This window comes from Balearica regulorum, chromosome 2 (genome assembly GCF_011004875.1).
Source record: "Balearica regulorum gibbericeps isolate bBalReg1 chromosome 2, bBalReg1.pri, whole genome shotgun sequence".
Lineage (NCBI taxonomy): Eukaryota > Metazoa > Chordata > Aves > Gruiformes > Gruidae > Balearica > Balearica regulorum.
In genome coordinates, this window is record NC_046185.1 from 100,017,356 (window position 1) to 100,038,868 (window position 21,513).

At 41.2% G+C, this 21,513-nt stretch overlaps 1 protein-coding gene across 6 annotated transcripts in view; it reads left to right on the forward strand.

The window, feature by feature from the left end:
- RNF182 (ring finger protein 182) overlaps positions 1–21,513 on the forward strand; it is a 405,114-nt gene that overhangs the window by 366,073 nt on the left and 17,528 nt on the right. For 2 of the 6 annotated variants that reach the window (XM_075745131.1, XM_075745132.1), the window contains exons 1-2: positions 4,064–4,243; positions 10,595–10,723. The exons of 1 other annotated variant lie outside the window; for it this stretch is intronic. The gene's annotated coding sequence lies outside the window, so the exon portion shown is untranslated. Of the gene's footprint in view, positions 1–4,063; positions 4,244–10,594; positions 10,724–14,954; positions 16,265–21,513 lie in introns of those variants that run through there. 3 more of the 6 variants (XM_075745129.1, XM_075745128.1, XM_075745130.1) reach the window with 3 other exon arrangements.

Here is a 21,513-nt window from a genome sequence, read left to right on the forward strand (position 1 = left end):
CTCCCCAACATGGTAAAAAAAAAAAGGTATAGGACTGGAAAGGCTGGGAATCCAAGTGTGTACCCGAGATACCATGGGTCTGGTAAATACAGTGCTCTCTCTCAAGCCCCCCCCCCCCCAACCTTTTCGTATCCCTCACCCCTTACAACCACTTGCAGCCACTGCTGCTGCTGCTGCTGCCGTGGCTCTGCCCAGCCAGAGGCGCCTTGAGAAGCAGCTCAGAGGAGCAGCAGAGCGGGGTGGGGAGGGCCCTGTCCGTCTGGCACTCCGGTCCCTTGGGTGCTGCTGTACCTTTGTCTCTGCAGGACATCCAGGAATCTCAAGTAAAGGTTTAAAATACACATTTCTGCCCGGGGCGGGGGGAAAGCCTGAGGAAATACAATTGAAAAGTGGCCCTGAAGAAAGCATATTTTCCTTTTCCAAAGCCAGAACCTAGGAGTTCATCCCCTATTTTAGCATATTCATGTTTTATTGCTTCCTTCAATTACCATTTCAACTCATTTTCCAGGTTCTGAAGTCTCCAATTTCCAAAAGGACTGCTAGCCTGTAGACACAGAAAAATGGTTTTGGACTGCCTTCTGACAGAATTACTATTACAATTATTACGTTATTTAAAATTTATATTACACATACCTAACGGGCTGCAATTAAATTAGGCCCCATTGCACTCACCACTACCCAACTGTGTAACAAATGGCATTACAGGCCCTCAGGAAAAGCATTTAATTCTAAGGTAAACTCCTCAGGGCAGAAATTACCTACATTTTTGTTCTGTGGGAATACAGAGCCTAGCACTGGTGGAGCCTTGAGGCCATACCATAATCCTAATAATAATAATAGAAATTATAATTAATATTAGTATTAAATATTGCTACTTTGATTTTATCACAGTTTACCCTCCTCTTTTGTTTCAATATGGTGTGCTCAGAATGTGTTTCTTTCCTTCAGTTGAAACATTCTTTATTTGATGTTTCAGTGCTGTACTAAGGATACTTTGCTCTGCTTACAGGGAACAAATCGTCCAATGGAATAAGTGTTTGGTGGGATGAATGGTGTTTGGAGCAAGGACAAATGGCAAAAGAGAGGGGACACCATCAAAAGCTGTTCTGCTCCACGTGAATGTTAACACTTGTTCAATGTTCCACGATGAACTCTTTCAGTACTCTGCGTTACTGGAAAAAATCCTCCACGCTGAGAAAGACGCACATGTCACTGCTGAGTCAGAAGCTGGCAATGGTCATATCAGCACACATTTTTTTTAATGTTTTTTTGTTGGTTTTTTTTTTTGGTCACCCTCCCCCAAGGAAATATATGTTTCCCTAAAAAACATTGCCAGAAGGCATTCCAGTTGTAGATTTTAAAAATATCGTCCTTAACCCAAACTGGGGGAAATAGGGACAAAATGTCAAAACGCAAAGGCAGGATAGCGTAGTGTTAAAATGTTACAAAACACAATGCTGATTTGTTACTGCAATGCAAGATTTTAATATCTTTTATGTTTCATTCCTCTCACTATAACTATAGAGATACCATGACTGCAAACAGCCCAAGCATCAAATTGGCATGTTTGCAGTTAGTCCCCTACTTTGTAAATGCTATTACAAAAGTTAGGATCCAAATGACATTAAGCTAGTTAAAGCTAAATACATTTCAAGCATAGTTGTTGGGTTTTGGGTTGGTTTTGGTTTTTTCAAAAAAAAAAAACAAAACCAAAAAAACCCCACTTTACAAGCACTGGAATGGTGAACTGGCTAAGGGTCTGTCCTAAAGATACAGGTGATGCATATACAAAAATGGCTCATCTCTGTCAGTAAAATATCATCGTAACCTCAATAGGAAAAGTAATCTAGAAGACACAGATATCTGCACAATACTAAGACACATCTGACTGTGCCTGCCTGCAGGTCCTCTAAGATATCACTCAATTGTCTCAATTGCACCTTCTGGAAATGCTATTCTTTACCTTCAGCCTAGAGTGGGAAACATGTTTAGAAGTCTGTGTGTAAAAGTGCATGGAAGGTTAAAAGCCTGAGGAGCACACAAAATAATATCAGTACTCAGGTGCTTTGTAACAGCGAAGACCAGATAGTAAGTAAATATTTCCTACCATTTTTCTAGCCCTTCCTGGGCTTCCACCTGGAAGAAAGTGCTATCAAATTCTTTTGTAAGAAAAATGAATAGGCATCATAGCAACAGCATTCAGCGTTGTGCTTCTTGCTGTCAAAACAATGACCATTCCTTTTAGCAACATTTGTGTTGCTAAACTGTCTCTTTTCTAAATACATCTTAAGTTAAAAAGCATCCTTACTCTTCCAAAAGGTTTTAGAATATGAATTGCTTTCCAGCTTTCAGGGTTTTTTAAAGAACTATATTATGAATATTTTTACTCCATTCGATTAAAAGGATAAAAGCATTCTTTTATATAGAGGAAAAATGAGCAGAATTTCTCTTATGCTATAAGATCCAGCACGTGGCAGATCTTTCACTTCTCTATTGTTCCTCTTTCCACCTCAGAGCAAGCAAATTCACTATAAGGTAAAACAAAAAAATTAATATAGCTCTGCTATGCTCTGGCTGGATTTCTCGTTTTTTAACTCCAGAATTAGTATTTAGCATGCAAATCAGATAGATAAATACGTGGCGACCCCCTGTCTTTCATACCCAACCTTCTGTCTCCCTCATTTGTGCTGTCATTGTCATTTGGCTCTGTTAAGGTCTGCCAGCAGTTCTGCTCTAAGCCACGTTGTTTTGTGAAGAGCTCCTGTGGGGGGTCTTTCTTGCCTTTGGCAAACTCTTCCTGAAGAGCATGTTCTGCAGTGTGCCAGCAGCTCTTGGCACAGATTTGCCAGCTCACAGTGACTTGCAGTGCTGATACTTAATAGTCATCCCCAGTAGCTTAGCAGTGGCAGTAGCTGAGATGGATAATGCATCCTCTGAATTGCACCTTGCATGTTGGGTTTCTTCTGTTTGGCAAACATGGAAGGCCAATTCAATCAACATAAACCAGGGAAAGAGAAAGGAGATATCCATCTTGCACTTTGAAGGATGTTTTATCAACTTTACTACTACTGAGAGAGAGAATAAGAATATTTCAGGGAGAGAAATTAGAAGAGAATAGATTCAACAAACTGATACACTGAGCTTTCAGTGGACCAGGAAGAAAGGAGGGACTGCCTTAGCTTTTGTCAGTCGTGCCAAGTGGAGAGGTAGAAAGGACATGAAGATGGGCATCCGTGCATGCTGTAGGCCATTGCTGGAGGAAAACAGGCCATTCCCCAGACTCAGGATAATGCAAGGGAGACCCTGAAACTCATAAGCGTCAGGACACAATGGTATCTCCCACCCACCTGGCTGCGTTACCCTGACCTATCTCAGCCTTTCCCTCCTCTTCCTTCCAACCACCTACATTTCCCTGCCCATTTGCTGCCTGCACAGCACCCAGGACTATGGGCTGCGCTCCTCCTCGTCCCTTAGGGCCTGCTGCAGCAAACTGCCCACCGCAGCCTTGGATCTCCTTCAGCAACCACAAGCTGCTGTCCACAGCAGTCCCAGCAGCAAGTTGCCACACGAAAGCAGCTCTTCACCAGAGAACGTGCAGCTAAATCATTTTTACAAAATGAAATGCTATTGCTAAAAAAGTTTGGTCCTGGGTTTGTGGGGATTTTTGTGGCAATGCTCCGGGACCAAATGGGCTGTGAATGCGGGAGGGCAGGAGCGGGAGTCCAGGCCAACCCCTGCCATCTCGTGGTGTGGGTGCTCCCCGAGTCCCCGCGGCCCTGGGGTCTGCTCTCCGAGCGGGCCGGCTGGGGTGTGAGTGTGAGTGCATCCCTGTGTGTGTTTGGGGAGGAAGTCTCCCTGAGGCGGCGGCGGCGATGGGGCAGGGGTTGTCCTGGGCGGAGGGGCCCCTTCCCGACCTGGGGAAGCAGGTTGAGGTGAAGGCGGCGAGGCGCCTTCCCACCCCCGGGCCGGGCTGGGCGGTGCCGCGACTGGCTGCAGGCGGAGGAGGAAGAGGCCAGGATATTCCTGAATGAACGGCTCCCTCCTCACCCCACACCTCCTCCCGGCTCCCTCCCGCCACTCGCCGGTGTCGCTTCGAGGCGCAGCCAGTTTCTATAGCGACGGCGCTGATCCGCGGCTCTTCCGAGTAGTAACAAAGCCGGCTGCCCGCTGCCGCGCCGGGGCTGAGGGGGGACGAGGCTCCCTCTCCCGAAGACAACCCGCCCGCCTGCGGTGCCCCAGACAGGTACGGAACGTGGGGCTCCCCGGCGGCCGCCGCCTGCCCCTGCCGCGGCTGGGTGATCGCCATGCGGCCGCGGCGCCTCCAGCCAGCCGGCGGGGCTCGGGGACCTGGGGTGACGGCTGCAGGAGAGGCTCCCCCGCGGGCCAGGCAGCGGCGGCGTCGCCTGAGGCGCGGCCCGGGGCGGTTGAGGGACGGCGGGCGTCGCTTGAGGGGCGGCGGCGGGCGGCTGAGGGGGAGAGGGAAATGCGTCCGTCCCTCCGTCCGCGTCTGTGGCAACTGATGGAAAGCGGGGAGCGGTGCCGCAGGTACGCCCGAGGCGGCTCCTTTTCGACTTGGCCTCGGTAGGGCCGGGAACGCAGAGTCGGTTCAGCTCCCAGAGAACCGCCGCCCGCCGAGGTGGGCCCGGCAGGTCAGGTCAGCTCACCTCACCCGCCTGGCGGGGGAACGATTCGGGCGGGCTCCGCGCCCCGGGCTGCAACCGGTGGGCTTGGCTTTCCCTCTCCGCCGGGGACAGCGCTTCCCCTCCTCAGTTAAGATTACCCTTGATAATAAAAATTTGTTGTTGTTGTTATAAAAATGTGCTTTGCCCCCCTGGAAATTTTGGAGTTACAAAGTTTAATTTGTTCAGCCTTATAAAGTAAGGCTGAATAGGATGATAGCTTTGAAATGCACTACTTGTTAAACAAAAAGATCTAAAGGATTGGTATTGAAGAGTAGTCACTGCTTGTTTTTAGGAGTAAGTGTACCAAAAGGTTTTACGTGTCTGTAGCTTTCAGAGTCAGCCTAGCTCATTAGAAGGCAGAGCTAAGGTAAGATGGTAGAGATGATAAACGCTTGTTTATCTCGGGCAACCAAGGCTAGTCAAGAATTAGCCACCCTTAGCTCTTGAGATGGTAATGTCAGAGGGTGGATGGGAAGGTCATTAGCTGGACAGTTGCCTGAGCAATGTTTGTAGTGGCTGTATGAATAACCATGTGTTTCAGCCGAAGTTTAAAATTCAGAGCAACTTCCCAATGATAGCGGAAGGGCTGACCTTGCATGATGAGGTCCTAAGGAGCAGCCATTATGGTTCGTTTCTGAGTGATTTAAGAAATAAACTAGTTGATGGGCTAAGGCAAAAATGTACTGTGACGTGCATGCAGCCAGCAGGATGCTCTAGATGGGAATCTTCTTGGATGTGAACAAGGAAAAAAAAAAAGAGAAATAGTATGTGAGATGAAGAGAGTGTGGCTATCATTGAGTGGGTGGACAAGAACTGAAATTTTAACTAATATGTAATCTAAATATCAGATTATTTGAGATTTAAAACACAAAACACTATACATAAGTTAATATCAGGATATCAGAACCCAAAGACTAAGTATTGACTGGAAGGTTTGAGAGGTGTATAAAGAGGTATATAAAGAGTGAGAGGTATATAAAGAGGTATATAAAGAGTGGAGCTACCAATACCATTTGGGTAAATGATGTGAAAATATTTTATAGATTGGAAAGAGAAGTTACAGCTCTCTCCAGCAATCCTGAATACAAGTAGTGTATAAAATGGACACAGGCTTCTCTTGCAAGAGATGTATAACTGAAATTGTTTTAAATGAGGGTTAATCAAGGTTAAGCATTTCTCAATATCAAATTTAAATGAGAAATATCATAGCAATAGATACAGTGGAATTCAGATCTGGTTTGTTAAAAAAAGTGGAATTTCTTAGTTGTGTTGATTGCAGTGTTTTGCTCAGTGTTTATAAGTGTTTCTCCTTTGCTTCCTTCAGAAGCATCACAACAGCTGTTTTGTTGAAAAAGTTATAAAATTCTGAATGACCTCGGGTTTTCATGCAACAGTGAAAAGCAAACTCTTGAGTTTATTAAATGTGTAAAAATTGAGACCTTGGATAAGTTTAGCATGATGGAAAATAGTGTTTCAAGACCATACTCTGGGCTATCTGAAATTGAATGCACCTAGCAGGAAATAGGAGGTCAGCTGTGTATAATAAAGACCTGGGGACTTCTATTCCCTTAGCTGCCTGGCAGAGGATGAGAAAACATCAGAACTCAATACAATCTTGCTCTAAAAACTAAAGGGATAGGCAAAATATTTGTGGTTATGCTGCCATATGACATTTCAGTCCTGAAATTGTTCCATGTCGAAAAATTGCAAACTTCATTTGATGAAGTTTATCAGAGGAAAAAACAATGTAGTAGTTGAGGCAGTGCTAGGAAAGAACGACACAGCTCACTATAGGTAATATGTCCCTTAATATAGCCTGACATGTATCAGGGCTTCTAATGGTCTAAACAGTTCTAGCACTTAGATCACAGTGTCTCAGACTGTCATGTTACACCTGTCTGATGCTCCTCAGTCCAGACTAGGTTTATAGGAAGCCTGTTCTCAAATTGTCGTGAAAGCATCCTCTGAAGCTGTGCACTTTGTACAGTGATATAAGGCCACTGCAGGAGTCTGCTCGCCAGTATTCCTCTTGCTTTAATCAGGCTGAGTTTAACGTGTTTGTCTATATCCTAGGTTTGATGACTCTATTAAATGTTTTTCTGGAGATGTATGTGTGCTGTAGCCAGCAGCTATTTCAAGTACACAGGGACACTCACCACCTGCTGTCTAGAGGTTGTGATTTCAGTCCTGCCAGCAAGGTTGCTAAGGAGTAATAGGGATCCTCGGAGAGCAAACCTCAGGAAATTCTCCTGTGGCCTTTGCATGCGTTGTGTGCTGAAGTGCTTCCTATCCAATATAAACTACTGTTCTGACAGTAATCTAGTATGGGCAGATGGGTACCTTAGAGTATTGTAACATATGATAATTGTGACTTTCTAGTATAGAGAAAGTATTTGCAAGCCTGAGAGTGCTCTAGTAAGCTGCAAAGAGCTCAGGCCTCCTGAAAACATACTTAGGTTTCAAATTCATTTGCACAGACACATAAAGAAGCACAAGATGTGCAGCTTTTAACCTACTACAGCTCTACAAGTCTTTAAACTCAGTCCTCTGTGGTTTCATTCAGCTTGGTTTTCCTGCAGAGATGATGCAGCACAGCATTTTGGGCATTTTATCTTTTTCACTATAGACAGATGAATCCAATTTTTCAGATCTGATGTTGGCTTACAGCTCCATTATTTTGAAATGAGGGGATGTTCTTGTGAGGGCTTAACTTTGGTAAATTTCCAAATGGATGGAAATCTTTGTTCACTCTCCAGACAGAAGTCTTTATTAACTCTCCAGACAAGATCTACGCAAACATTCAGTAAAAGCTGACTACACAGCAGCAGTTTAAGTTTGGTTCAGGTAGTGTGAAAACCTGAGATGCTCCAGCATCTTCAAGGCGTTAAGCAGAGACTTGAAATTCATTAAGGGTTTGCCTGATGTCTCTTGCCATTTCCAGGAAATTTAGCCAAAGCTGTGATTCTCAGAAAGCCTCAGCATCACAAGTGTTATGCATTGTGTTTTGAAAGTAGCGTCTATAAAGACTACTACCGCTGGTGCTGCAATGTTCAGAAATTGAGGGAGGGATGGGGATGGACTGTCTTATCTCTCAGCTTTCCAATTAGGAGTTGCCCAAGTTTTTAGGAGAAATGGCAGCCTGGTAGAAAGAAAGAGGCATGACACTCTGGTCTTGAGATCAGCTGTAGGGAAACCTGAAAAAAACCTGAAGGTGTATGGGACTGCAGTGAGGAACAAGGTGGGATTTGATGTGCAGCCCATGGTGGAGACGTAGCCCTAGGGTCAAGGGGCATGGTGGGAGAGAGCTATCTGAGACTGGTATGAGGAGTCAGGCTGCAACAGGACTGGAACTAGGACAGGAGAATCTGTAGGTATTAGATTGTGTGCTCCAGTTTGCCCCAGTGGATGGCCCAGTTAGGGGCTGAAGGCTTCTTTTAGGCCCCCTTTTGTAAGCTTTCAAGGCTTCATCAACAATGTCTGTGACAAAAGGTGTTGGTTAGGGAACCTAAACCTTTCCATAACAGTTTCAGGGTAGGTGGTGTTCCAGGCAAGGAAACTCATCTTGGCAGGCAGTTCATGGCAAAGAAAGAAAACTCCCATTTCAATGATAGATGGATAGCCAGTCTGTAAATCTCAGGCAGGAGATGCGCTCCTGTGAACAGAAAGGAAACATTCCCCCCTTGGTGACTCACAAGCAGTGACCTGATCAGAGTCTGCATGAAAAAGCATCTGACCTTGAAGCTTCTACTGTGGAATAGCTTTATGTGAATGTATGGCTTGACCCCTGAGGAGCTACCCTGCAGGTGTTTACCAAGAACGTGCAGAAGCAGTTTGCCTTCTAATACATGATGGGGGACCTAGAGTATCTCCACAGTAGTATTCCATGGTGGAAACAAACCAACTCAAACCTCAAGATGATACTGGCCTTTCGCTCTTTAAACAATTCCTAAAAGTAACCCTCAAAAAAAGCTTGAAAAGGCTTACCAGTGCTTCTACCACTGTTGAAAATATTTAGCTTATTTAACTAGAATTTTATTAACACCTTATGCAGAAATTTTGGGTAGTGTTTGAATCACCCTTTGTCCAGGTGGAGTGTTGTATAACATGCGTGTGTAATGAGGGCTTTTATCTTCCTGTATCTTTTTCAGTTCACTGAATTACACTCAGATACTGTTAAAGTAACAGCCAAATGAAAGTTGAAGAAAGAAACAGTGCTGTGTTTGGTGCTAGGTTTAAATGGTGTACAATGAGTGAGTTGTGGGGCCACGAATTAAACACTGAGAATAAAACAAAAGTATTCACTAAACAACTGCCAGCTATCCCACACACTCAATGAAGCTTCCTGTGGAAGAAAATGATGTGTGATTGTATGACTAAAACTGTATTGTAATACATATATTCAATGGAAAGCTGATGTTTTGTAACACTCTGGTACTTGGCTTTGCTTTCAGTATATTACAAACATTTTACTGTGTCCGTTAAATCAAAGAGCGCTTTTGTACCTGATGCTTTATTCCTGTAATCAAGTTGCCTCTCATTCTCTGATAAGCTAAACAGATTGAGCATTTTAAAGCCTTCACTTGAAGGAGTTTTATTCAACTCCCGAATATTTTTTTTGTGACTGATCTCACTGTTTCTGTGAGAAACTGTCCAATCATTCAATGTCCTTTATAGGATGTGAACATCAGAACTGTGCAAAATATCTTAGTTTGACTCTCACCAAAGCATAAATGGTAATAGTATCTAGAGGTAAAAACCAGCTGTTTCCCTCCTTACCCATCCCATGTTGCTATATCCATGTTGCTAAGATCTCATACTCAGTGATTTGTCCTCTGACTTCTGTATGTTCCTGCTCATTGCAGGGGGCTTGGACTAGATGACCTTTAAAGGTCCCTTCCAACCCAAACTATGCTATTCTATGATTCTATATTTTTTCAGATTATTTGTTTTCCATTGGGTAGTTCCCCATTCTCAAGGACTTGTTTGGTAATTCCAGACTCTGGTTGTATTCAGGTGCATTTTGTTTGAATGAGCCTGGTTTGCCAAATAATCCTGTCCTCTTTATTTACTCTTATGCCAAATTTTTGTGCAATCCATACAATTTATCAGAAGTTATTTTATATTTCCTTCAAGTCCACTTGTGAAAACACTATTAGCCTAGTCCTCAGGCCCCCTACGCCCTTTAAAACATGTCTATTTGATGATCCCTTCTGGCAGGCATTGGTGGAGAAATGTCTGTGAATTTTTAATCTACACGCTTCATTTACAGTGTGAGTTAGGTACCCAGCTTATGGCAATAGTCGTACCTTTCCCTATAGCAATCTGATACAATAACAATGCAACTAGAAAGTACGTTAACATTAAAGACAAATGCTATTTTCTTTTGTTAATTCCTGATTTTTTGGTCTCACTTGAGCAGACTTGTTGTTAGGTGGAAGCACTCTCTGCATTTTTCGACATTCTAATGTATTTCTCTTTTCTGTTTGCTCCATAGCAGACCTGAAGTTGTTTATCCTTCCCATGGGTCTCTGAGATAAGTCCTTGATGTTTGTGCTATTCAGTTCAAGGTCAACACCTTGAATAATGCTTGTTAAGTAAATGGAAGTGAAATATGGTCTTACTAGTAGAATCTATCTAAACAGACCAAAAGGGAGAGCACCTTCTGACTGTATAGCTTGTGTTACTCTTTGTTGGCCATTAGGTGGTATTTTATACTTGAGAAGATAGGCGTGGGTACCTGCTCATTTGAAGATCAGCTAACAACGAAAAATTTCATTTCTGGCCCTCTCTGTCTTTTAAAAATTAGGAACAAGTATCTATTCAGTAAGAGAAAAACTACCTTCTTTATACGATAAGTTTCTCTTAGCCTGAAATATTAACACCTTAATTGTTAAATACCATATCTCTGACAGGACAAAGAGAGAACAGAGAGCATACCAACGATGAATCATCTGTTTTTGTTATCAGTCATTGAGACACTTTGGTGATGGATGGATGAATAGATTGAGCCCAGAGCTGTAAGCCACCTTGGCAGCTGGCAGGTAAGTCCATGGAAGCTCACCAAAATGCTTTCTCAAGCATCACATCTCTATTTTACATGTTGTATTTTGCAAATCATATCCTAGAATATGAAGTATCTTCTTAAGTCAGTAGGATCCCACTTAAGCATACATCTACTTTCAGTGGAACTTAAGCATGTACATACTTCAGGGGCCCAAAGAAGGATGCTTTCTTGGATGGGAAAATAGAGAAACAGCTCTCACGAGACTTAGAAAGAGTGAGGCAGAGCTGAAAATTAATGGTGTGCAGGTGATGTAAAAACAAAGTAATATTATTGCATATTGATGGATCCCACAAAAATCCCAAATGAACTAAGTTTCCAGTAAATCTTATGTAATCTGTCTCTTAAGAATAAATGAAACCCTCTTACATGGCTGCTTTGCCTGTCTATGCCATCTGACAGGCCAGTTAAAGCATTTTATAACCCTGGAATGAAGAAACATTGAGCACAATGGTGTCTCCCTACCTTCCCCTGGCGTATCTCCCAAGATAGCTTGTCCCACAGTAATGTGCTGTGCTTATGGATCTGGCAATATTTGCATGATGAAGCTTCTTTTTTAGAAATTTATTATAACATGGCCAAAACATCGGCTTCATGCTGAAGTGTGGTTTTTAGGACTGAGGATAATTTTCAGTGTGTTCATCAATGTAAATATAAGGCTTCAGGAATGCATGTTGACATAGTCTTATTAAAATATGAATTCTCATTGACTCTGGGACAGGGAGGAGGAAGGCATGTCACAATAACACGTAGAAAGAAACTTTCTGGGGTTCTTATTTTTAATGCAGTTTTGGTATTCAGATACGGCTGTGAATAAGTTTAACAGCCTTCTGAACTTCGTTCCCTGTTAAAAATTGTCTGCCTATTTTTATGTTTCAGTAAAATTATTCATAAAAAGAAATGTCAGTAGTGCAAGTCTTGTAATTTGTTTTCAGTTTTAATAACATTAATATGATGCTTGACTCACTGTCATGTATATAGATAGCTCATGTAGTGTGTGTCTGTATTTGAAATTCTGTAGGTCACTTGAGAGGGTAACAGTAGTTACCCTGTAACTACTTTTCTGTAGTTCTAGTCCACACACATGTGCACACACACACACATCTATATGTGCTACCCTCTCAAGAAAGCTGTAATATTTTAAATTATACAAATATATGTACATGTATATTTATATTTGCCAGATAGACCAGGGGTGTAAATTGACATCACAGATACATGTGTGGAAATTGCCTACATACCATGCTGTAAATTTCTGTACGAACAAGTTCATCCCCGTCACCTTTTGTTTGCCTGTTGTTCAAGGAAGAGAAACAATTTCACACAGTATGATCAGTAAAGAGCAGCTGTGGACATAATTCTATGCAGGTGTCCAAAAAAAAGTATCCATTGACTGTAAAATAGTAACTTGTAACAAACAATAACACAATCCTGCTGCATATTTGATGCCTCCTCCTTTTTATTGCTTCACTCTGCACCTCTTTCAATAGCAATGTTGTGTCTTTATACTTAGTTTTGTCACACCTTTTTTCATTTATGATCTTCTCTGTGTGAGTACAGAAAAGCCAAACTCATTGGAACACAGATTTTTTTAAAAAGGAGTTTCAAAGTGTTGTCCTAGATGTGTTATTTTGCTCCTCACACACTAGCAATGTTAACCAAAACATTGATGAAGAGCAAAAAGAAGCATGAAATAATGCTATGACAAATAATAAGGCCTGGGAAACAAACAAAAAAAAAAAAAAAAACAGTGATCAGCACATGACTGCCTGTATTGAAAAGTAAGGTTAATATCACCCCATTACTGCTGACCCAGAGCTCTTTTGATCATGTTTGAAGAGTTACATTTGTCTTGGGATGTTTGGAGAATGGGCAGGGAGTGGCTTCAATCAACGTTTGCTTTGATGTTTGTATATGCATAAAATTAAAATTCAGGTGTGTGTGTTACAGTAATGCACATAGCTGATGGGTTAGAATCATTATTTGTTGTTAAAACATTGTTTTAACATTATGTTAAAACATACCTTTGATGGACAAGATGCAGTACAACCTTTGCTGTGCCGAATTTAGGGTCTAAAGAGACAGAAGTGCAGCAGGTAGGGTGTATCGGAAAATTCCAGAGAAGGAGATTAATAGTATTTGGCATCAATTTTAGTTGAAATGGACTGGAATGGTTTGCTGGGTTTTGTATGGGGTTTTGTTTGTTTGGGGTTTGGTTCTTTTATGGCAGGAAAGATGGAAGATATGGGTCTTTGGGGAAAAAGTATGAATTAGGAGTGGGATTTCTGGACTGGCATGTGGATGAGAATGAATTTCTATCCTGGCAGTATGCTTGTTAATATGCCCAACTTGGCACTATCAGTACACACTGCAATGTTTAGATCAAATTTTCCAGAGAACACACTGAAGGAGTGTGGAGTGCTCAGGTAATACGCAAAGTCTGAAAGACTTGTAGAAAAAAATCAAACTGAATCCATATATTGCAAGATCATAGTGTTCTGAGAAAAGAAACAATTCTTGGGGAAGTAATTTCATCAGCATTCATAGCACTAAGCAGTGGCACGGTTCCTGTGAAGCCTGCTACAGAAATGACGTCATTTGTTCACTGTAACCTACTAGGCCAGTGAGACTGGCACACAAATACTGACCAGCTGCCCCACACAAATCCACTTGCATATCTCTAGCAAAAGAAAGACTCTAGTCAGAGATATGAATGGTTATTCATCCATCTGCAAAAAGAAATGCAGTGTGCCAGGCAGCAAACAGCAAGCATCATACATTCACTGATGAGCAAAGTTTTAATGGGGAAACTACAGGGAATTAATTGTGTTGATAGGAAATGGGCAAAGATCTGGGGATCTGTTCCGTTAGACCTGCTGGTTCCAGTGAAAACACTGACAAAGCTCACTTCCCATGTACAGCTCCAGATGTCCATGAAACTTTTTTTTTTCCTACCCCCCCAATTTTTCTTTCACATAAGCAAAGAATGGCACTGCTGCTGCCACACCATCGATGGTCCTTGGTCTGCTGGACGACTGAGAGAAAGGGAAGTGCAGTGGTATAGCACTGCTCTGCCTCTCCGCGGTGCCAGCTGCCCTGGAAGGACGGAGGTTAAGAGTTGTGGCCATGGCGTTCCTGCAGCTGGCTTTTAGGCTCTGTGATGTGACAGATATGCACAGGTCACACCGGTTCTAGAGTTTCTCTTAGCTACACTTCGAACGTGGGAAGGGAAAGTTGTTAGGGAATAGAAGAGTATAGAGACATCTTTGATCCCCTGCCTAGACTGAGTGAATTTGCTAAATGATGAATATCCCGCATTGTGTAATCATTATTGTTCATCATTGTGACAAGCTGGAGAGAACAAATATAATAATTAATACGAGGAATTGTGATAATGGCATTGTGTCCCAGCTTTAAATTGTCTGAAATGAGCTTCTCTTTTACTTAAGTAACTCCCTGATAATTCTGTTAAATCTTTCTTTTCTTCAGTCTTGAATCAGCATTTAAATAGAGACATCTCGTGTCATCTAGCAGAGGTGGGCTTAAAGGCGGGGGATGTCTGTGTTTGTGTGTGTGTGTGTGTGTGTTACCCTTTCTCCCTCCATCAATATCCCTTTAGAATACTGATTGTGGAGCACAGCTATGACTAAATATTTTTCTTGAAATGTTAGATAAAGTTATCTAGCTAAATATTGTTGTACACATGTGCTACTTGTAGGTGAAAACATTAATTTATCAATGTAATGTTCAAAGAAGTATATTGAGCATTTTCAGAAATGCAGTGTTTTATTCCAATTGAACGACAGTCACTAGCAACAATATTCTACCTGATGTGGTTTCTTTCATGAGGAGATAATAGTGCTAATTTTCAGTGTGAAAATTGCAATTTCAGCTTTTATCCTGAAGTAGCATGTGTATCTCTATTTCCCCCAATATATAGTAATGTATTCAGAAGCATGGAAGCATAGTGTGTGAGCCAACACACTCCCTCCTCTGTAACCCTTCCTGAAAAATGCACTGTCTGTCAGACTTGCAAGTGAAAATCAGAATCGTCAAAAAAGGCAATACATTACAAAGAAAATTATCTGAAAATGTGACCATTCATGTAAAAATATATGCATATAAACTTTATCTTTACTTGATAGTGCAGTTCATGCAGGATTCAAATAAAAGTAATCAACGGTCAGTTTTCTTTGTATGTTTGTTCATAGTTCCGTGAATGTGTAATGAAGAGAAACCCACGGATGAAGACAGGCATACATAAATTGCATTAAGTGCCTTTGTAAAAACTGAGGACGCTCCTTTAATGGCCAGCCTCATGTTAGAGGTAGAGAGGAGACTGCCACCCTCAGGGATAACTAGACTCCAAGCTGTGTCCCAGTTGGCACCTCCATATAGGTAAGGGATAAAATGTCATTGGCCAAACAGACTGAGGGAGAATTTAATAAATCTTATAGCAGTAGCCAACATTTCCAAGCAGATATGCTCTCAGGGTGTGGTGGAAGCTGAGGAGGTATTAAGCTGGCTTGGGTTCTCCAGAGCAGCACTGTGATCTGTACTGACCACAGGAGGTAGATGTCAATGCCTCTCAAACCTCTCACATACTCTACTCAATTTACTGTCCCTTGTGTGGCTGTGAAATCATCTTGTGTTTGCTCTGTGTGTGAGGTAGCAATGTGCATGGTATGAGAGGTTCCCTTGGATATGTGCTCGGAAAGAGCGGAAGAGAATATGAGTGAATTCTTCACTGTGAGTCAGGCTTTGAAACTGGTGCCCAGAGGAGTTGTGGACCCATCATCTCCATCATCACTGGAGACATTCAAAACTAAAATGGACAAGGCCCTGAGCAAATACAGCTTCAGACCTCTATCTGCTTTTGTTGAGAATTGCAATGGGAACCTTGATTGGTGTGAATGGGATTGTATGGATGTGGAAGCACCAAAGTAACAATGGAAGGACTATGGGAGAATGGCTGTTGATGGCATCTATATTAGGAGGTCATCAAGATGACAGCACACATCTACATGCGGCTTCTCCAGACACCCACAGCAGGTCAGTGAGTAAATCCTGATGACTCACAGAGGTGGGACAGGATCAAGAGATTGCTTGCTGTTGGTGCCTAAAGACAACAGAAAGGCACATCCAGCAGCAGCACATGGTTGCTAACCTAAAAACCAGAAGTTAGGATGAGGATAGCTGGCATTCCTTGTCCACCATGTCATTGCAAGGAATGTCTCTCCATTATGAATGCTGGACAGACTATTTGGTTATATACATCTTGGTGCTTGTGAGTACATGGGTTGGAGTGAGATCAACACCCTCCTGCTCTGTAAGATCTCACATTGAGCTCTACTAAACTGTTGGTACACGGTGTTGCAATATTGTTTTCTAGACTTTTCTGGAAGTGAGGTTTGAACCAAATGACCTCCAGAGGTTCCTTCCAATCTAAATTATTCTGTGATTCTGTCACTTGAATGCAGGAATTGGTGGACTATGTTCGATGGTCTCCACTGCACAGGAGGTAAGATTAGTATAGTTTTATGCTCCTTTCTTAAATCTTACATTTTTGTCTTCATTTGTTCCAACTACACATGTCCTCGCAGGCAAGGATTAACGTTTTTTGTATGCTTTTTAAAAAATGGATTTGAGTCAGATATAAGAGAAGAAAAAAAAAAGCAGCATTTTCAGAGCATAAAAGTTAGTTTCATATTCCCAATAGGGGTTATTTTCACCATCTGCTAAATAATCTTGCACTTGAAAAAATTCCATTCAGTGGATCTTTTTAATCAGAAGGCTGTACATCTCTGAGCTTCAGGGAGCTGGGATTAAAATGTCATCTCAGTTGTTGACTGAGACAGGATCAATCACAAACAATGAGGATTATGTATCCACTTAAAAAACCTACAGTGCCCAGACTGAACTCCCCAATTTGCAGACCTCATCTTGTCATGTTCTTCACTGTGCTGAGCTGACTGTATGAGGCTGGAGCCACAAATAATCTCTCTCATTTGTCTCTACTGTAATGTTGCTGTACATATAGAATGAAAGCATGTTATTCAAAATCATGCATGTCTGTCAGCTCTACTGCAAACCAGGAGTTGTGCTTGCTTGTTTGCTTATTTTCTGAGAAAATACTGGTTTTTTAAAAAACACTAAAGGATCTGCTATGAACCCCATCATCTGCTCCTTGTCCAGCCTTTACCCTTAATGGAATTTCCTGTTAAAAGAACCAAACCGTTTGTCATGTTGGTGGTCTGACAATTCAGGGAGTAAATGTTGTGAGTGCATATCTTCCCTGCATCACTCTCCTCTCTCCCCAGTCTCTCCTGTTGTGTGGGATTGTTTTTGTGGTTTCTTTTTATTAGCTACTAACACTTGTAATTACTCTTGATAGTGAGAGAGTTTGGTTAGACAGTAAAATAAAACAGTTTTCTCCTGAATTTTGCTTTGGCTGGTTCTCTAACATTTACTGTAGCTATTTTACTGGTATTTCCAATATCAAAATGACTTCCATGTTTCGTTCCTACATCGTCTCCTGCTTTATCATTCTGTTACTATTTATTACATTCATTCTCATCAGCGTGGTGGGCAGCAGAAGCCATATCTCATTTCTCCATTTCTTTTCATATTGAGATTAGTACCAAATTTTCCTATCATCTATTCTTGTATAATACACAAATTTTTCCTCACCTTCCACCTCTGCCTGTGCCTTAAAACTCACTTTGATTCCTGTAACTTGTAACATATGACCTGTAACCTACTCTTTCCTAGCTGACTTGACACTTCATTGCTTCCCTTCCCCTTATCTAAACCCCTTATACCTTTTTTTTGCCATCTTCGTAAACCATATAATTCTGCATCTTTGAAGCCCCCCACAAATTCTCCTAGTCTATCAACTCAAACTTGGTTTTATTACATTCAAACCGTCTCCCCCGTATGTACTTTCTGCTGTGTTCCTTAGTATGCCAATTTAGAAACTTTTTCCTAAATTTTCTTCAGTTGCATTTACCTCCCTCTGTGCAGTCTATACATAAAACTCTTTCAGATTCACCATACCGCTGCCCTCTCTTTTCTCTGATTCAAAACTCTCTTCTGTAAGGATCCCAAGACTGTGAGATAGCAATCTTGTCAATTGTATTCTGTGCTTAGTTACACTCATGCAACATCAGTAACTCAATGGAATTGAGTTTAGTGGCTTCGCACAGGTATAAGCAAGAGTAAGATTTACTGCAGATTGCTTAGAAAAGATAGTGGGTGTTTACTTCAAAGGTCCTCTTTTCTTCCATGTAGATCTAGTGCTTAATGATGGTGTCACTGCAAGAGGTCTTACAGTCTTTAAAGGCAATTATAATGCATAGTGCTTAGTTTCCTTTTCTGAGTGGCTAAGTTAAAATCTTACCAAGTGAAATGGTTAAGGATTGCTGTGATGGTGAGTGGGATCTAAAGTTCTTTCAGAACCACTGTTGTAATAAACCAGTGGTTCTACCTGATACATTCGCAGAATGTGAGACACATCTGAGGCTGTAATGTCTCCTTTAGACATGATACCAAGTCTGTGTGAGTGTATCAAATACTTCATTCACATAATGTTCGATCAGTAAGTCCTTCTGTGTGAGTGTATCAAATACTTCATTCACATAACGTTCGATCAGTAAGTCCTTCAGACTTGATATCCTGCCGGTGGAGCTGCCACAATTCATGTATTCAAAACCACTGTCCTTGAGATCTTGTCTGTTCCTTTCTGCACAACCCAGTGTATTAAAAGAAGTTTATCTTTTTTGGGTAGGGAACAGTATCCCACAGTTTTTATGAATTACTAGATGCCATCATAATTCTTTACTGATGATGTTCCGTGGTTGGAGTTATATATTTTGAAGCACAGTTGTTTCCAAGATTTAATAATGTGACAATTCTTTTTTCTCTTTTTTTCTCTTTTTTTCTCTTTTTTTCTCTTTTTTTCTCTTTTTTTCTCTTTTTTCTCTTTTTTCTCTTTTTTCTCTTTTTTCTTTTTTTCTCTTTTTTCTTTTTTCCAATAACAGAGCCAAGGAGAAATTAATGGCTGTTTATGTCAGTCTCCTAGTCAATTTGATCTGACTTTTGCCTTCAGGGCAAATCCCTTTTAGCAGGGATTACAGATTTAGGAACTGAATAAATGAGGCAGTAACAAATTTTAGAAACGTCAAAAAGGGTTATATGCTATGAAACAAACCAAGAAAAGCATACAGTATTCTTCTATTGCTTAATTCTACCAGCTTTCTCCCTGTTACCCCAATAAATAGGAATTTTGCCTCAGAAAGGCCTGCATGTATGTCCTAAGAAAATGTTTGCATCCAAGATTTAATTTCTGCTGTCATTTTCCAAGCTAATCTCAGTGAGAAGATTTGAAGAATGAATCCCTCAAGTTTTTCTTAACACATCTTTAGAACTACAGGCTACCATAAGGAAAGCAACAGGAAGAAGGCACTTTTTCCAAACAAAGGGCTTTTGATGCGATTTGTTCACATTATATTTGCAAGCATTGCCTCTCATTTGGTTGAATCACTCTTGATTTCTCTTGATTTACACAGGAGGATCCAGTTTACAGTATCTTTGTCTAATGAATTATCAATACACCCCACTGTCATTTTGCTAATCAAAAGGCTTTTAACCACTCTGGCCTAAAAGTAAAGAATACTTTTATTACTGTACTATACCATAAATTGCATCACTGAAAATGCTGTACAGATCTTTTTATTTTATGCAGTGGAGTGGGATCATTGAAAGCTAGAGGTTTTGGCATAGACAGCGTGATGTTCTATGGCCTAAAAGTAAAGAATACTTTTATTACTGTACTATACCATAAATTGCATCACTGAAAATGCTGTACAGATCTTTTTATTTTATGCAGTGGAGTGGGATCATTGAAAGCTAGAGGTTTTGGCATAGACAGCGTGATGTTCTATCACCTTTTGCTGTAGAAAATGAATGCTTCGTTAACAAGGCAAAATTGCCACTAGGACAGACTGAACTACATCTGAAATTTCAGTCTGAATCATTCTGTCAAAAGAATTTCACCAAGGCATGTTCTGGCAGTCCTTTCCCAGATACTCATTCAATCCAGTGGGACTACACAGATAGCTCTCATTTATCTGAATACATGCTCTGCATTTGTCCTGCACAGGCAGCTTTGCCTTTAGAAATCAATCTTAGATGTATATGTAGAATTTTTTGTCTGTTTGTTTGTTTAAAGCCATAATTGTTAGCATGTTCAACTAATCTGCGATTTGCAAACTTCTGTTTGAATTTCATGCTTACAGTTTGGTTATTTGACTTGATCTGGTCTGTAAAGGTCTGGCTGTTGCTGTGTGATGGGCTTTTTGCAGCAGTCATTTGGTCTGGTGAATCCACTTAGCATACAATTCACTATCTGAGCAGCTGCTTCTCCCTCAGTCCACCTTTGTCTAATGACCCATCCATATAGCAGTGTTCTGTGAAGGCCCTTCAGAAACAGGAGTCTCTCAGGGGAAAAATCATGAAAGTTCAAAATTTTTCAAACCTTCTGCTGCAAGCCTTGTTGTTTCAAGCATGCAAGACATTAATGGGCATGACAAAATTTTAGGAGGCATCTGTATGGAGGAGCACGGCCAAACATTATGTGAATAGCAACATTTGCATAAAGTTTTGAGTGGATATGAAAGTGTCCATTTTCTGTGGTCTCTGATCGTCTGAGATATCCAGTTCAAACTGAGACATATCTAAGTTTGGAAACTCTGAGAATGAAAGCTAAAACTTTTACTGTCTTCTAGGATATCTCCTATCACATTTCAAAATGCAGTCTTCTGTAGCTTAACACCATACAGTGACTGATTACAGATAGGCAAGATATTGGCACAGGTTGTAGACAAACCTCAGCATATTAGCACAGGATGATGGAGTAGAAAATGGTACATAAGTTTGGCTGAATCTCCTACAAACCAGATGATTAATTTAGCTCATCCAGAACTACATGTTATTGTAGCTAGGTTGCTTCCAGTACCAGATTTGTCTCAGTTATATCAACACTGCACTGCAGTTTCAAGTGTAGATGTACTCACTGTTGCAAAATATATACACCACAATTAATGGGAAATGCCCTTCAGGGTGCACTTTCTTGGGGTGCGCTCCCTGAGAGAGCCCTCCAGAAGCAGAGGAGGATAAATACGAGCTCAGAAGTCCTGAAGGAATGCCCTAATCATTTAACTCTGCAGAAGAGACTAGACCTGGATTTTAATTCAATTTCACAGAGAGCACCTCCTGTCAAGAAGCCAAGCCAAGGAAGAAGGTGTATTTTAACTTTGCTACAGATCATGTAGTTTGTATTTGCAGAGATGTGAAAAAGTCATAGATTCACAGTGGATGCTATGCTGACTTTTGCACTGATTATTAGTGCAATACTTGTAACTTTATAAACTGTGATCTAGTACATTAACAAACCACACTATGCCGTACTGGTGCGTCAAGCATGGAGCTTTCCATGGAAAAGTCATAGCATAAATAAAAACTAATGCTTCTTAGTTTCCAAATAGATAGTACATTTCTATAGTCCTTTTCTCCTAGATCTTCAGTTCTTTGCAAATTGTATGCATTCAGCGCAATGGAAATGAAGCCGTAGTGAAATATATGTTGTCTGATGTCTAGTAAATAAGGTCACTTACCAACTCATCTTTCTAGTATCCTTTTTTGGAAAAAAGGCTTATGTAGTAGAACATTCAGAAGCCTCCTATTCACTTGCTTAAGTAAAAACAGAGCAGA